Source organism: Eulemur rufifrons, chromosome 12 (genome assembly GCF_041146395.1).
Source record: "Eulemur rufifrons isolate Redbay chromosome 12, OSU_ERuf_1, whole genome shotgun sequence".
Classification (NCBI taxonomy): domain Eukaryota; kingdom Metazoa; phylum Chordata; class Mammalia; order Primates; family Lemuridae; genus Eulemur; species Eulemur rufifrons.
Window position 1 is genome coordinate 1631042 of NC_090994.1, and position 14639 is coordinate 1645680.

A 14639-nucleotide genomic window follows, 5' to 3' on the forward strand; every position below is an offset into this window, starting at 1 on the left:
AGGGCACAAGGCAAGGTTCTTGCCTGGGTGGGAGAAGAGAGAGCACACTAGTAACGAACCTGTGTCAGGTATGTGCTTATGCAGAAACTTGGGCTATGAAAGATTCATTTACGTGCCTGCCTCTCATAAAGTAATTGTCAGAAACAGGATGGAAACTGAAGTCTGAGGTCCAGCCTTTGTTCATCGCTTCCTGCTGCCTCCAGGGACTCCGCCGAAGATTCTCTGATATGCCAAGACCTTGGGCCAGGCTGCAGGAAGGATGAGCGTGAAGTACAGGCTTCAAGGAGAAAGAATATTCTAGGCACAAAAGGAAAACAGATGTACAGATGTGGAGAGATACCTACCTGACGGATTCTCAAGCAAATCTATATTTGGTGAGAAGAATTTTTAAAATCTGTTTTAAGTGTGGACCCAAGTCTGCTACACTTAAGTTTGGATTTACTGAATACATAGCATTTGCTTGTAGGGCAAGGTCACCCAAATCGTGCTGTGTCAGAGGGTAAGTGACGCAGGAATAGGAGTCCCGGCCACCCCTCCCCGCAGGCCGCTGCAACCGTCTTTGCAGCCCCCGCGCCTAACACTGACGTGCCCAGTGCTCCTCCGTCCTTCCAGCAAAATCTGTGTGAGTTGTCAAGCTCGTGTAAACTCTATGAGAAAAAATGACGGCGAAGGCCACTATTTCATCTCTCCAAATCACTTTATTTATTTATCCATTTTTTTGTCTTACGTGGCCTCATTTGTACAATGGGACGACTGCACCTCATGCATCCACGGGCGGTCAGGGGTCCTCCGTGCCTTCGGCAGGCATCTGCCACCTGTGAACCTACGCTCCGTGACTTAAGGTTTACTTTTCCTTCAAACAGAGGGTGCTCTACGTTAAGTCCTAACGACATGGGGAACGTTTTATTCAGAAGCCTCAGGAGAAGCTGAAGTGGGGACGTCCTGGGGATTTGCTCATTGTTGAGACAGAGCCCCGCGGGGGTCTGAGCTTCCAGACTCGGGGACAGCAGGTTGAGGTGGGACCTGGCACAGTGAGGCAGGGGGAGCTGGCACAGCCCACCATGACCCCTCTCCTTCCTCGTCCATGCACGGCTGGCAGTTCAGACACCAAACCAAAGGAAATGTGGAGTATGGCTGAATTTCTGAGCGAGGAAAATGATACCGATGCGAACGTAGGTCTTCATGGCCAGGACTGCTGTGTCGTGGGAGTAGAGAAGGGATCTACTGCTCCCCAGGGAATGGCCCCAGAGGATGGTGTGACCAAACTTTTGCTTGCACGTACAGGCTGGAGGGTATGGCCGTGCACTGTGCAAAAGCAGAGGGCAGAGCCATGCCGTGGAGGCTTTGGAGTGTCTGTGTGGGATCTTTCATTACAGAGTGTAGTGCTCAGGCTCACCTTGGACTCACCTTGGACCCTATCATCCCACTCAGTCTGGGATGAGGAGCCGTTCTGGTGACTGCATAACCATGTTAATCGGGAACAGAGGCTGACTCTTCACTTACGGGCTAGGTCCACCCCTGTCAGCACGGTTGTGGCATTTTGATCTTTGTGGAGATTCATGGTTGGCAATTGGATGTCTCAGGCAGTGCTGGGCGTTGGTGGCATTTTCTAGCTGGCTGGGAAAATCGAGGCTAAGAGCGAGTCAGTGCTAACCTGGAGCTAGTGCCCAACCCACACCACGGAGAGGCTGAGGGCAGGAAACGAGCTGGGAGGAAGCAGATCCAGGTCCGAGTCACTGGTGTCCACTGACAAGCTGGGAGGATTTGGGAAATCACTTAATGTCACTTCCGCTTAATTCCTCTGGCTTCGTAATGACGGTGCCGCTAACACTTGTCCAATCCACCACCAAGGTCCTTTTGAGAGTAGAATAAATTATTATATAGGAAAACACTGTTTAAATAGTTTGTACAAACATTGGTAATTTCTTCCAATTTTATTAACAAAGAGATTTTGGAAGTCGTTCACATTGATTTGTCATCGCAGACATCAGGATGTGAATTAATGTGACTAATGTAACTGTGATCATGGCAGCCAACAAGACCATGGATTTAAGCCTGTTTAACAGCAAAATGCTACCGTGGCTATTATTTTAAACAAGACAGAAATCCAATTAGTAGTGTCCCAAGAGATCAAACAGGACCATCACTTCTTTTTACAGACGAGGAAACCGAGACGCAAGGAGAAGAGTCATGTCCTCACATTTGCTGAATAAACCTTTTCCGAGTTCTCATTGTGTGCCAAGTGTTTTATCCAACCCGGTGTGTGATAACAACTGACACTTGTGTGACCCTGCACACCTCCACTTTGCATTTGTGCTCATGACCTCATCTGGCTTCCTGATAACCTCGGTGCTGGGAATGACAATTTCTACCCAAGAAATGAGGCTTGGAAGTGGGTGACCGGCCCACAGCCATGATCCATGTCAACATGTTCTTCACTGGACTGGCTGCTTCTCAAAGGCAGATGTGAAATCCTGTAGATTTCAAACAGTTACAGTGGTTTTGTGAAAATGCCTGTGATCAATTGAAAAATGCTGGTAAACGTCGTAATGAAATATCTTCCCCCAAAATATTAAAAACTGTGATCATCTAAGAAAACCTTCCAGATGAGCGACAGAGAAGAGATGTAAAATATTATAGAAAGAGAGATGTTAACCCAGCTCTATGCACAGTGTTTCTGTGCATGATGTTTTCCAGGTGATTAAACGACTATTTAAATTGTATGTAAGATTGTATACAGTCGTGTTTTCATTTTTCAGAGATGGTCCATGGCTCCTGAAATGTTAAACCATCCGACGCAAAGAGTTGCTTAGCTTAGAAATAAAGCTAGTAATGAAGTTTGTCTCATTTTCTTATAAAATGCTTCACTTATGCTGAAAAAAATATGAAACTACTAGAATTTTGCAAGTAATGCACACCCCTGTTAGTAAGGGAACAGCCTAGGAAAGCATCAAAGAGAATTACTGCTTTTCTCCGGTGCCCTAAGAGTTTGTTGATCTAATCCCTCTTGCCTGCCAGGACAAGATTCCCTTCATCACAATTCCAGAGCTTGGTGCAGTCTAGCTTTAAATGTCAAAGTGACTGAGTTTCCATCACTTTCATTAGGAAACGGTTCTCCACCTGGAGGATCTCTCTGTGAAGGTCCAAGCTGAGATTTGCCTTCCTCTATTTCACCAGGGACATGGAGAAGTCCCCGGTTAATTGTGACACAAGCCACTTTACCCTCCCACGGCCAGTCTCGGTGGGATGTCTCTGAGCTGCCGGGGAGGTGTGTGTGTGTAGGAGTGGAGCGGGGTGGGGTCCCATGGTTGGGGGAGGAGTTGCTCCACCATGAAACATAATGTCTAGGGGAAAAATGAGGCCCTGAACGGGAAACAAAACAAAAGCACTCTCAGCAGTGGTTTATTGGACTGCAAAGCCCACTAAGGCATCGTGACCTGCGCTCCGGCCTGTGTGATTCTGCCTGCAGCGCTTAGCAGGCTTTGTGTCCACCCTAAGCTCACTTGTCCTCAGTCAGAATGGCTGGAGCTCGTCCTTCTTTTTGTTCCATTACATTGCGACGTTGCTGTGTTTCCTACCCCTTAGCATCTTCCTCTCCCACCCTCAGAACAGAGCCCTCCTCGGGGCAGAGGCTACACGGGGCAGCGCAGTGGACGGGTCCAACAGGCAGACAGTGGGGCCAGGCGCAGAGTAACCGCACTGACCTCTGCATCCGGCCCTTCTCTCCTGGGAAAGAGACGGCTGGGAACCAGCCTCACCCCTTTGTGCTTTAACAAACGGCCTCGGCAAAGAACCAACGTTCCCTGTGTGACTTAGATGAAACTCAGGAGGCCCCCGTTTACCCAGATGAGCCCAGACGCAGACGGCTGTGGTTTGAACGTCTGCCCCCCCAAACTCTTGCTGGAATTTAATTGCCCTGGCAATAGCATTAAAGGTGGGGGTCTCTAAAAGATGATTAGGTCAGGAGGGCTCCACCCTCAGAGTGGGACTGGGGCCCTAGTAAAAGGGTGTGTTTCCCCCCTTGCTGTCTTGCCTTTGCACCTTCTGCCAGGGATGGTGCAGCCCGGAGGCCCTTGCCAGACGCAGCCCCTAGATCTTGGACTTCCAGAACCATGAGCCAGTCAAATATTTCTGTTCATTATAAACTGCCCAGTCTGTGGTATTCTGTTATAGCAACTAAAATAGACTAAGACACAGACCCTCCAAACAGACAGTCCAAACCTATTTTGGGGGAGGCTCATAGATGATGAGCTGAACTGCTTGTCCCAGCTCACCGGTCGGGACCAAGTGCCCACTGGACTCGGCCAAGCTCCAATCTGATCATCTCAATTCCCTGGGCTCTTGAGCACTCGGGAGCACTCACTGGGATACGAACAATCCCCCTGCAGGTGTCTCTCCGGAATTGCTGACCTCTGAACTCAGGGAAGAACATCCCTTGACGGAAAATCACATCACCCACCTGCTCCTGCGACTCTCCCTTCTCAGGGGTTTCTGGCCTTGTTTACGCGACCCTGAGAAACTGAGCCCATTTCTACCTGATCTTGGCGACACTTGCAGACCGTATGCTCGGAGTGTTCTCCCTGTTTCAATAGTCTGCCTCTTACTGAACAGTCTTCACAAACAGAGCCTCTCTTTGCCTGAGTCTGGGTTTGTTTTTATTCAACAGGTTTCAGCTGGGATCGAGTCCTGCTCCGCAGCTCACCAGCTGTCTCCTATTAGGCCCTTTTGGGTAGGACATGAAATAGTCTCTCTTTGGGGATATCTGTGCTTCCATCAGATTTTTATTTTACTTTCTTTTACTTTTCTGAATTTAAGCCAATATCATTGGTGCACTATGGAAAACTACTGAAATTACTTCCAGGTTGGATCATTCTCAGTCACCCGTCCCAAATAAAAATTGTATGTCTTCCTTAGCTACAACTAACTTAGCTATGGTTGTTCAAATTAGGCTGCTCGTTAGGTTTAGAATGAAGATGAATTTTGTTCTTGATGTTTATTAAGGACATTATTTTAGGTAGCAGTAGTAATAGTAGTAATGTCCATTTATTGAGCACTTACTAGGTACTAGGGCCTATCTACATAGGTTGTCTCTTTGTATCCTCACAATGATCCTAAGAGGTAAATATTTTTATTTTCTTTATATGTAAACATGTTTGCCTTATTCCTGACTTCATATGTAAATCTGAGAAAATTAAAGATTAAACAGATGAGGGTCTTGGAACCAGCAGATGGTAAAGCCAGGCTGTGAACCTAATTATTCTGATTCCAGAGCTCACGCTCTCTGTCACTCAGCTCTGTGCTGGCGGAAACGTATCCACGTGTCTTTCTTAATACGGAAGGAAAAATGAACGGGGAGAAAGACGTTAAGGGAAAACAACTTATTGATATTTCTAAAGATTTAAAGTTATAAGAGAAAATTCTCACAGCTTGGCAAAAAAAGAATCCTAAATAAAACTATTTTATTTTTTACAATGTCCCTCTCAATTTGGAACTGAAATTTAAAATCAGTTTCTATAGATAAAATGTCGTCATTTGTTATCTCAGGGCTTTAACTCTTTCTCACAGAGTGATTAGATTTATAGCATCGCCTGAAAAACCTTACCTAATTCCATCAGTCTCACTATACATTTGGGCAAGAAAACCCCAATGTTTGCTATCCACGGTGTGAACTCAAGTCTTACTTTTCCTCAAGTCCTCAACAGCTTAAGTGTTGTTTTGAAGTATTAGTACGATGGTATCATGTTTAAGATTCACAACATACCAGACAATTGTTTTAAACGACCCTAAATCTCTTCTCCTTTCTTATCCTACTACTTACATGAAATTCTATTTTGGTTTCAGATATCCTTGTGCACAGTGTTTTTAATGTGACAAGAGTGTTATCAGCACATATAGATTTAGTTTGTGTTTTTTATAGGAATAAATCTATATTTAATGCCAATAATTTCATATACAATTATTTTTTATATTGTGGCTTCACCTCTGCATTTGTTGATCTTTTATGTACCAGTTGTTTAGTATGCACATCCATTGGACTAAGTATTTTGCAAAATACATATTTGAAAAGTGGAAGATTCAGCCACCAAGCATGATACTATTAGAATCCACACGGGCACATACTTTGGGGAGGGGGGGATGTGGAAGAGGCAGACAGAACATGCTCTGTACTGTGGAACCGCAAAAGATTGTTTTTAATTTATTTATTTTTAAATATTTATGTAAAAATTTTAGGATGATTATTTTAATATTCTTTTTGAGTCTACTCTTGCTTTAGGTGAGTCTGTAAGTGGACCGAAATGGACGTGATTTTAAGAGATGCAGAAGGAGTGGGGAAGAAAGAGGAACAGGTGTGTTCAGGTAGGGGGTGCACAGAAGGCATGTCCTGCCCCTCCGCCGGCTCTCAGAACAGAATTTATATTGGAAAAATGACAAGCAATGGAGCTTATCGATAAGACGTCTCGAATCCTAACCTTGGAAGTAGACACATAAATAAACCAGGATCCCATGGAATTTAAGATTCTCACTTACAAAGGAAGGGAGTAAAATTGTATGAATGACGGGAGAGGGAAGGAAAAGGAACTGAAGCTTAGTCTGTGTTCACCTTCCAGGAAGCAGGACGCGGGGTACATTAGAGGGCTGGAGAGGGACACCTGGGTGGAGCAGCTCCACAGGGCAGCTTCTGAAAAGCTGGTGGGAAATGCAAAGAAGCAGAGTGTGAGAGTAACCCTGTCTCCTGTGGCTGGCACCAAAGAAAAAGGGACGTGGTGGCTCTTGTCCTGCCTTAGTCTCTGGTCCAGGTGGCACTTGACGTGGCTGAGAAGGAGCCGCCCAGCGACTCCACTCGGACTCTGACTCCGGCTTCTTCAGGCTTCACTTCTGTCCCACCCACCCTCTTCCAAAGACCCTCACGGACTCCACCCATTTGCTTAACTGGAATTTAAAGGAACTCTGCTTACTTCGGAAATTATTCCATAGCAATTCAAAATGTTGGAGTCTGTCTTGCCACTTTCATTGCAGAAAGTCAGAGCTCCTTCATTCAGGATGCAACATCTTGGCTTCAATTGTCGAAACTCCCTTCCAGTCTGACACCGGCCTCATCTCCTCCCAAAGAGGGGAGGCTCCAGCAAAGGCTTTGAGGCCTCTTCCTCGCAGGGGGCTGGACTAGAAGGAGCTCCCTGGGGCTTGGATGGAAGCCGGGCGGTCAGGAGAGAACGGGCTCAGGTGGGCGTGGAGAGCTCAAGGGGAAGAGGAAACCTAAGACAGGGAGGGTGAGAAGGGTGGGGAGCAAGGGTGTTCACCTGTGAAGAGGCTGAGAGTGAGTCATTAAAGGAGGAAACAGGGGTGCAGGTGCGTGTATGTACGTGTGCACACGTGTGCATGTGCCTGTGTGTGCACACATGTGTGCGTGCCTGAGTCTGAAAGTCCGGGAAGCTATACCGCGTGAGGCGCAGATAATGTTCACGGGTCATGGGGATTCGCTATTACCTGGTGATTTTAGTCTGTTCTCCTTCCTATTTCTCGACCATTCCCCCAAATACAGGCTATTCTCTTACAATATGCATCTCTTTGACTCAAATTAGCTCATGCGTATAAGAAACTAACGTTAGCTTGTAGAAATCCTATCCATCCACGTACAGTTTTCCTTAGCTTGTTAACACTTTCAAGGGATTTTCTCAGGATTACAGCTAAAACCCCAGCAATATAGGAAGACCTTAAGAAAGGAAAAGGAGCGAAGTCTCGCAGAAGTGTCCTACTTTACTGCAAGCAATGGGTGACTTACTCATTCGTTTCCAATATGTCAGGCCATGTGAGGAAGGTGCAAAGAAATTTCTCCTCTGTGTCAAGATTCTATTAATAATCACTGAAATGGTTACCCTGGAGTTGCATTTTTAATTTTTGATAAAACTAATCTCTATTAGAAATAAATATCCTCCAAGCCCTGCAACTCTGAGGAGCTGCTCACATCTCCTGACGGTGGTTCCAAGTGGCGAATGCCAGGGGAGGGGCTGGGCAGGTGCGTTGTGGCTGTTGCTGGTTTTCCAGGGCTCTGGTCACAGACTTACCACAGCCTTAGGGAGAGTTTATTCCTGGCCTTATTTTTCCCATAAACCCTGTGGTTTTTAGTCCATTGTTTTGCAGAAGATGACATTTTTTTGAAAGGCATATGTGGTGTGATAGCAGAAATACCTGACATTGTTTTGTGCTGTTGCAGATAATATTATTCTACCTTGCAAGTCTGTGTACAATGACACCTTTAACTAATTTTAACAATCCGGTCGGATTCTGTATTAGCACGGTTGACCCCTCTGGGAGGGTGTGAGGCTGTGTTCCGGGTGCCCCTTTCTCACCACTTTGCCTAAAAAAAATGATGCCAGGCAGGACCTCCCAGGCCCGCGGGAGGAGCCAGGGAGGACATCAGCGTGATGACCTGAACGTTTGGTTCCCAGCCATCATGCCTCAGGCCCAGGACAGGGAAATGCCTTCTCGTAAAACACACGGAAACACCCACTCCCTTGCCTATCCTCAGATGTTATACAAGAGGAGGAATTTCATTATTTATTGTTTAAATGGATGGCTCACTCTGTCATTGTTCATCTCCAGTTCACGACTGCTTTGCTGAAGTTAAAAGTTACCTTGGTTCCATGGAGTTAGGCCGGGTGCTCTATGACCTACACAGGCCACTAAGCTCAGGTGACATAAAACGGCTCCTTGGTCAGAGTTGGGCAGCAAAGGCCTTGGGAGATGCAGCTGATGAGCCTTGGTGTTCTGAAGTCAGTGTTTGTGCCCCACAAGATTCATACGCTGAAGCCCTAACCCCAGTATGGCTGTGTTTGGAGACGGGGCCAGTAAGGAAGTAATAAAGATTAAATGAGATCCTGAGGATGGGGCCCTGATCCCATAGGATTAGTGTCCTCCCAAGAAAAGGCAAAAGAAACCTCTGTCTCTCTCTGTCTCTTGCATGTGAAAATACAGCAAGAAGGCAGCTTCCTCTGAACCCAGAAGAGAGCCAACACCTTGATCTTGGACTTCTAGTCTCCAGAACTGTGAGAAAATAATAGTCTGTTGTTTAAGCTGCCCAGCTAATGGGTTTTTGTTACGGCAGGCCCAGCAGACTAAGGCACCTGCTCAGTAGCAGTGATGAGCTGCCAAAACTGTATTCCATTACTCTGGTGCTGATACCTGCCTTCCCTGTAAAGATTCCAATTGCTAGGCATTCGACTGACAAAAGTGCTACTTCAAATTCAGAAGTAGAAATGCATAATCATTAAAATTATAAATACCATGTTCGTTATCTTCTTGCACTGCAAAATTTTCAACCTAAGAATTTCTTTTGAAATTAGCCTTTTAATATGTGTAATTCAGGAGTCTGTCTTTGACCACCTATAAATCAAAGTGCTGCACTATTTCCAGATGAATTTGCTACCATGGAAACACATGTGAGGTCACCGTGAGCGCCCCGTTGCTGTGCGATATCGGAGTTGTGTGTCACATTCCTGCACGCCAGGCCATAGTGTCAGGCCTGGAATGGAAACAGATCACACTGCGAACATCAAGTGTGAGTAGTGGGCATTCGTTGTTCATTACCCCATTTTTATTTACTGATTTCTGACTTTCTGAATGGAGGAAATATCCGGGCATGGGGCTATTGCACTAATGGCATTAAAGTCCTAATGCGATATTGATTGAAAGCAGGTTTCTCAGAGGTTAAAATATCCATTGGCTCTGCGTAAATAGCACGGAACGGAACAAAATGCAAAATGCCTCTTGATAAGAATCTCAATCCACAAACTACTTAAATTCAGAGTCTTTGGAAGAAGCATACCTGAATGTATCAACTCATTACAACAAAGTATCTTTAACACCCACTGAACAAAGGCAGCGGTTCTGCGTCTGTCATCTGTCAGCTCCCTGTGTATCGCATCCCCATCTCTCAGTCGCAAATGTCATAGGTTTTTTTTTTCCCCACTTCTGTTGCAATGAATTCAGAACTTTGATACTCTGCGTCTTGACATCTGGCCCACTGAGAAAATGTACCGAACCTCGCGGCTTCCACGGGCATCACGTCAGGAGCTACTTGTATGGGCAGATGCCTCGGAATGTTGTGCTAGTTGCCGTCTTAATTATCACAGAAAAGTCTTAAAGCACAAAAGGGAACATTACATCTGGCCCCGGAGAGCCCTTGGCGGCACAGGCAAGAAGCGAATCACCTTAAAGAGCCTCGAGTCACAGCCGGCCTCAGCTGCTCGGGGCTTTGGGCAGGGCCCTGCGCTCACAGGCAGTTCATTTCCTGACACGAGCGGGATGAGGGTTTAGACACGAGACAAGCACATCACCGCGATTTATCTCACCCGGGATCATGCGGGGCCACGCGGCCGTCTGAAGCACGCTTCTGCCCGTGTGCCCTTTCAAGTCACGCTTTTGAAATATTCTCAAGATAATAATTTAATTTCCTTAGAAAGCAATCCCGTGCTTCTGTCTGTCCTTTACTTATGATTGCATCTGACAGATGGAGGCTCAGATATCAGATTATTATGTCACAGCTTAGTTATTTGTCAAAATATATTCTTTCCTACCCTTCATATTACCTTTAAATTGCACCGTACGGGGCACGGGCAAGATACAAACCCTGCATACGAGAAAAGTTATAAAGATAAAGGCAAATATTTTCAACGACACAAATGTCACACCCACAGATTACAAAAGCGATTCAATAAAACACTGGAACACAAGTGCATGTGAGCGTGTGTGTGTGTGTGTGTGTGTGTGCATGTGAGCGTGTGTGTGTACGTGTGCACACTCGTTCATGGACATGTTGATGCACACTCAACTTGCAGGAAGCTAAGGCAGGAAGAAATAGGAAGAAACAGTGAGACCATGCTTTTCTCTGCATGTTAAAGCAAACACACACTCAAAAATAAACAAAAATGATAGCGATTATTTCTGCACTAGAAGGACAAATCATGTTAGTTTTGTAAAGACAAGCCCAGATGCATATCTTATGGGTAAAAACATGGTGCCTATTTTTAAAAATACATGAAATCTTACTAAATTTGAGGATAGATGTTGCTTTGCGTAACACTTTAAAAAAAATACTCTGTCATTTTTGAAGCAAGATTCACCATGTTAAAATGTATTACTCAGACAGTATTTCATCAGTGTGACCACGTGTACAAAATCATGGGCTTCGGTGGTGCCGTGTGGGACTAGCCTGGGAGGAGAGATGGCAGAGTCGGGATCAGCCGAGTAATTTGCAGATCCCGGTGAAAAATGAAAATCAGGAGTCCCTTGTTCAAAATTATTGTGAATTTCAATACAGGGACAGCAGAGGGTTAAGAGGAGCCTGGGGGCCCTTCTGACAAGGGGCCCTGTGCTGCTCCATGGGAAGCAGGTACAGAACTTTCCCAGAACAGAGCTCAGTTCTGTAGAATGGACTCGGCTGCCAGATCGAAGGCAACCTCGAAGGTGAGGACCGGGAAATAACTGCAGGGACTTTGCTTTGTAAGAGAGAGTGGCACAATTTTCACCACCAGTCATGTTAATGAATAAAAAAAACAGCTGGAGAAAGAAACTACAGGTTGAGTATCCCGAATATGAACATGCAAAATCCAAAATGCTAAAAAATTCAAACTTTTTCTGAGTACTAACTTGAGGCTCAGATGACAGGCTCATTGGAGCATTTCAGATTTTGGATTTTCAGATGAGGGATGCTCAACTGGGTAAGCATATTATGCAAATATTTCAAAATCTGGAAAAAAAAAAATCCAAAATTTGAAACACTTCTGGTCCCAAGCATTTCAGATAAAGGATATTCAACCTGTACTTAACCAGCCTCACGTGCCAGACATCACTCTTCTTCTCATTAAATTTTCACACGTACTACTAAAATCCAAGAGGACAGTTTCCTTTCTAATTAAATCTACAATAATTTCTGGAGACTCCAGGCACAACTCCCATAACTTATACCTCCTTTTAGCTAATTTTCATTTACTAAATTATTGAGTATCTAAGCACATTTAATAATGTTCCGAGTTAATCCACTCATTATAAAACGTACTATGATTTATAATTTTGTATAGAATCAAGATGTATCAATGTAGCATTTTGTTAGTTATATACATAGTTGATCTACCTTGGTTTTAAACAGACTTGTGACTGTTCTAACTTCTTAGGTATGTTATTGGACTTCCATTAAACACCTACTGAGAAGTTTGTATTGAATGCCGTCCATAGATCCTAGGAAGTTTATCTGTTTATCTAAAATACACACACACACACACACACACACACACACTTTTTACTTGCACTGAAGATTCAGCAAGATTCTTCATTAAAATAGATCAATTTTTTTCTTGGGAAGATAAAAGTAATTAGTGATCACTAATGATTTTATTAACAGTGGACTCCACATGGATATGGAAGTGCATTAACCCCTTTCTGGGGTCCTACCGTACTTAGTCCCTGTGGATGTGGCGTGTGTTGGAGAAGCATTGAACGACCTTTCTCATCCACTTGCTGGAATGAACTGGCTGCTGCAGGCGCCCTGCTCTTGCAGGAAGGGGTTGATGAGCCGCAGGCTGGGAGCCGGCCATGTGGGAGCAGGCTCAGGGCGTCCTGGGGCAGGTGCCTTGGTCTTGGGCCCCGTGGCCCCCATGCTTGATGGCGTGCACTGCTCTCTCGGTTTTCCTTCTCCCCACACCTTCTGTGTTTACCGAGAGTGGGTTGGATGTCCAGCCCTCTCATTGGATCTTGAATTTTGTTCTCTGCTGTCTCTTTCATCTACTATACAACTGTGGTTGGGGAAAAGACACAGGACATAGAGAGCTATGTTTTTGTCACGTTTCCTAAAAATTCTCCCCCACATTAGCTGGAGAGAAGCACAGCGCTGTGAACCACATCGAGCTCGCTCGCCCTGCATTTCTTTCAGTCCGACTTGCACAGTTCTGCTAACTTCACCAGCTGCCGCCTTGAGGGTTTGCAGTGCCTTCCACTGGGAATTAAGAACGCGGACAGTTGAAAAACCCTGGCACCATATTGTTAATATCTCTGTCGAGAGAGGCCGGCAGAGCTGGAGGTTTGGACCGGAAGTGGTGATGAGGAGAACCTGGGACAACTAAATGACCACTGAGCTTCCAAGGCAAGAGAGGCTCATCCTGCGTGTTTAAGCATCCTCCCGATGCAAATGCCCGGTAGCCAGGTCAGCTCTAAATGTGTCGTAAAGGAAATGTTCACGCCACCAAATAAAGTGAGAAGGACGGATTTTTAAAATATGTTCACATGTTTGTCAAATTTTGAAATGCTCATTCCTTGGTGAAACAACCTTGAGGAAGAGTTAATATTGTGACTCTCTCGGTGGTTTGCCATGCGTGTATGTCAGAAGTTTTAAGGAACTCGCCAATAAATAGCCCTGTTTAACTTTGTTTAACCTAGCACTTACCAAATTCATTAACCAGAAACCCCTTTGCTGGCTTAATACTTAGTAATACATTCTACGCACCACTGAGAGAGAGAACGGGGATGCGATTTTTGTCTTAGACACTGAACAGGGAGAATGAGATAAAAATGGTATTAATTGCATAGAGATAGATGATTAGTTTTGACAGAGACGACCCTGAGTGCAATGCTAATAAGAGCTGACACCCATTAGAGGAAGCATTTTGGGAAGCTCTTCTTTCGTTTTCTGTATCCTTTAAAATGATACAGGCAGGACCTGATACCATCCGGGTCTGGCCCGTCGTCCTGATGATTCTGGGGGTGCTAATTTCTATCATGATTTATTTTCAGAAGTCAGAAGAACTGAAGGATAATATTGAAACTCTAGTTGATAAGACGTTAACAAGAGAAAAAGAAAGAAAGAAAAAACAGAACTAGGGTCCGCAGCCGTGATTCTGTTCAGACGCGGGAGCAGGCTTCTGAGCAGGCTCAGCGAGGGCTGGGCCGCATTTGCACCAACAGCTCACTCCCTTGCACGAGCTCCTGGCCTCCCAGGCAACCAAGCTACACTCACCTCCCACCCAGACACAGGCAATTTCAAGTTTATCCATCACCCCAGGAACTGTGTGATTGGGCATTCAAATACTGTTCATTTTCAGGATAACCCACTTCCTCTGGCTTTTGTCACAACCTCCAGGGCAGGGTCTTGATTCTGCCAAAGTACCTTCCACAAATTTCAAGAAGTTGAAATAAATCCTGTCATCAGCATAGTTACTTACAGCAGGTGCCGTTTCTTTTCTTCTTCTTGTGTTTCCCCATCCTCTGTTCACCCATGAAGTGCCGCCACCTGGCAGAACTGACACAGCTATCCCTGGATAGCCAGTAATTTAACACCTCTCCATAGCCATGTTCCTTAGATATCAGTGCAGCTTTTGTTGGGTTGTGAGAATATGACTTCCCCTTTAAAAATTCACGTACTTCTCACATCATTTTCAAAATCAAGGGTCCCTGGTGTACTTTTGTTACATTTATCCATGTCTTGGGAAGAATCATAAAATGTAGAATAAGACAAATCACCTGGTTTTGATAGACCCCTCTATGCTGTGTGCCATTCTGTTAAGAATCCTGCCGGTCGGGCTTGCTGATCTCAACTCACCATCGGCCGCTGGCCCCGGGGCGACAATCTGCCCCACAGTTGATGGAATCAA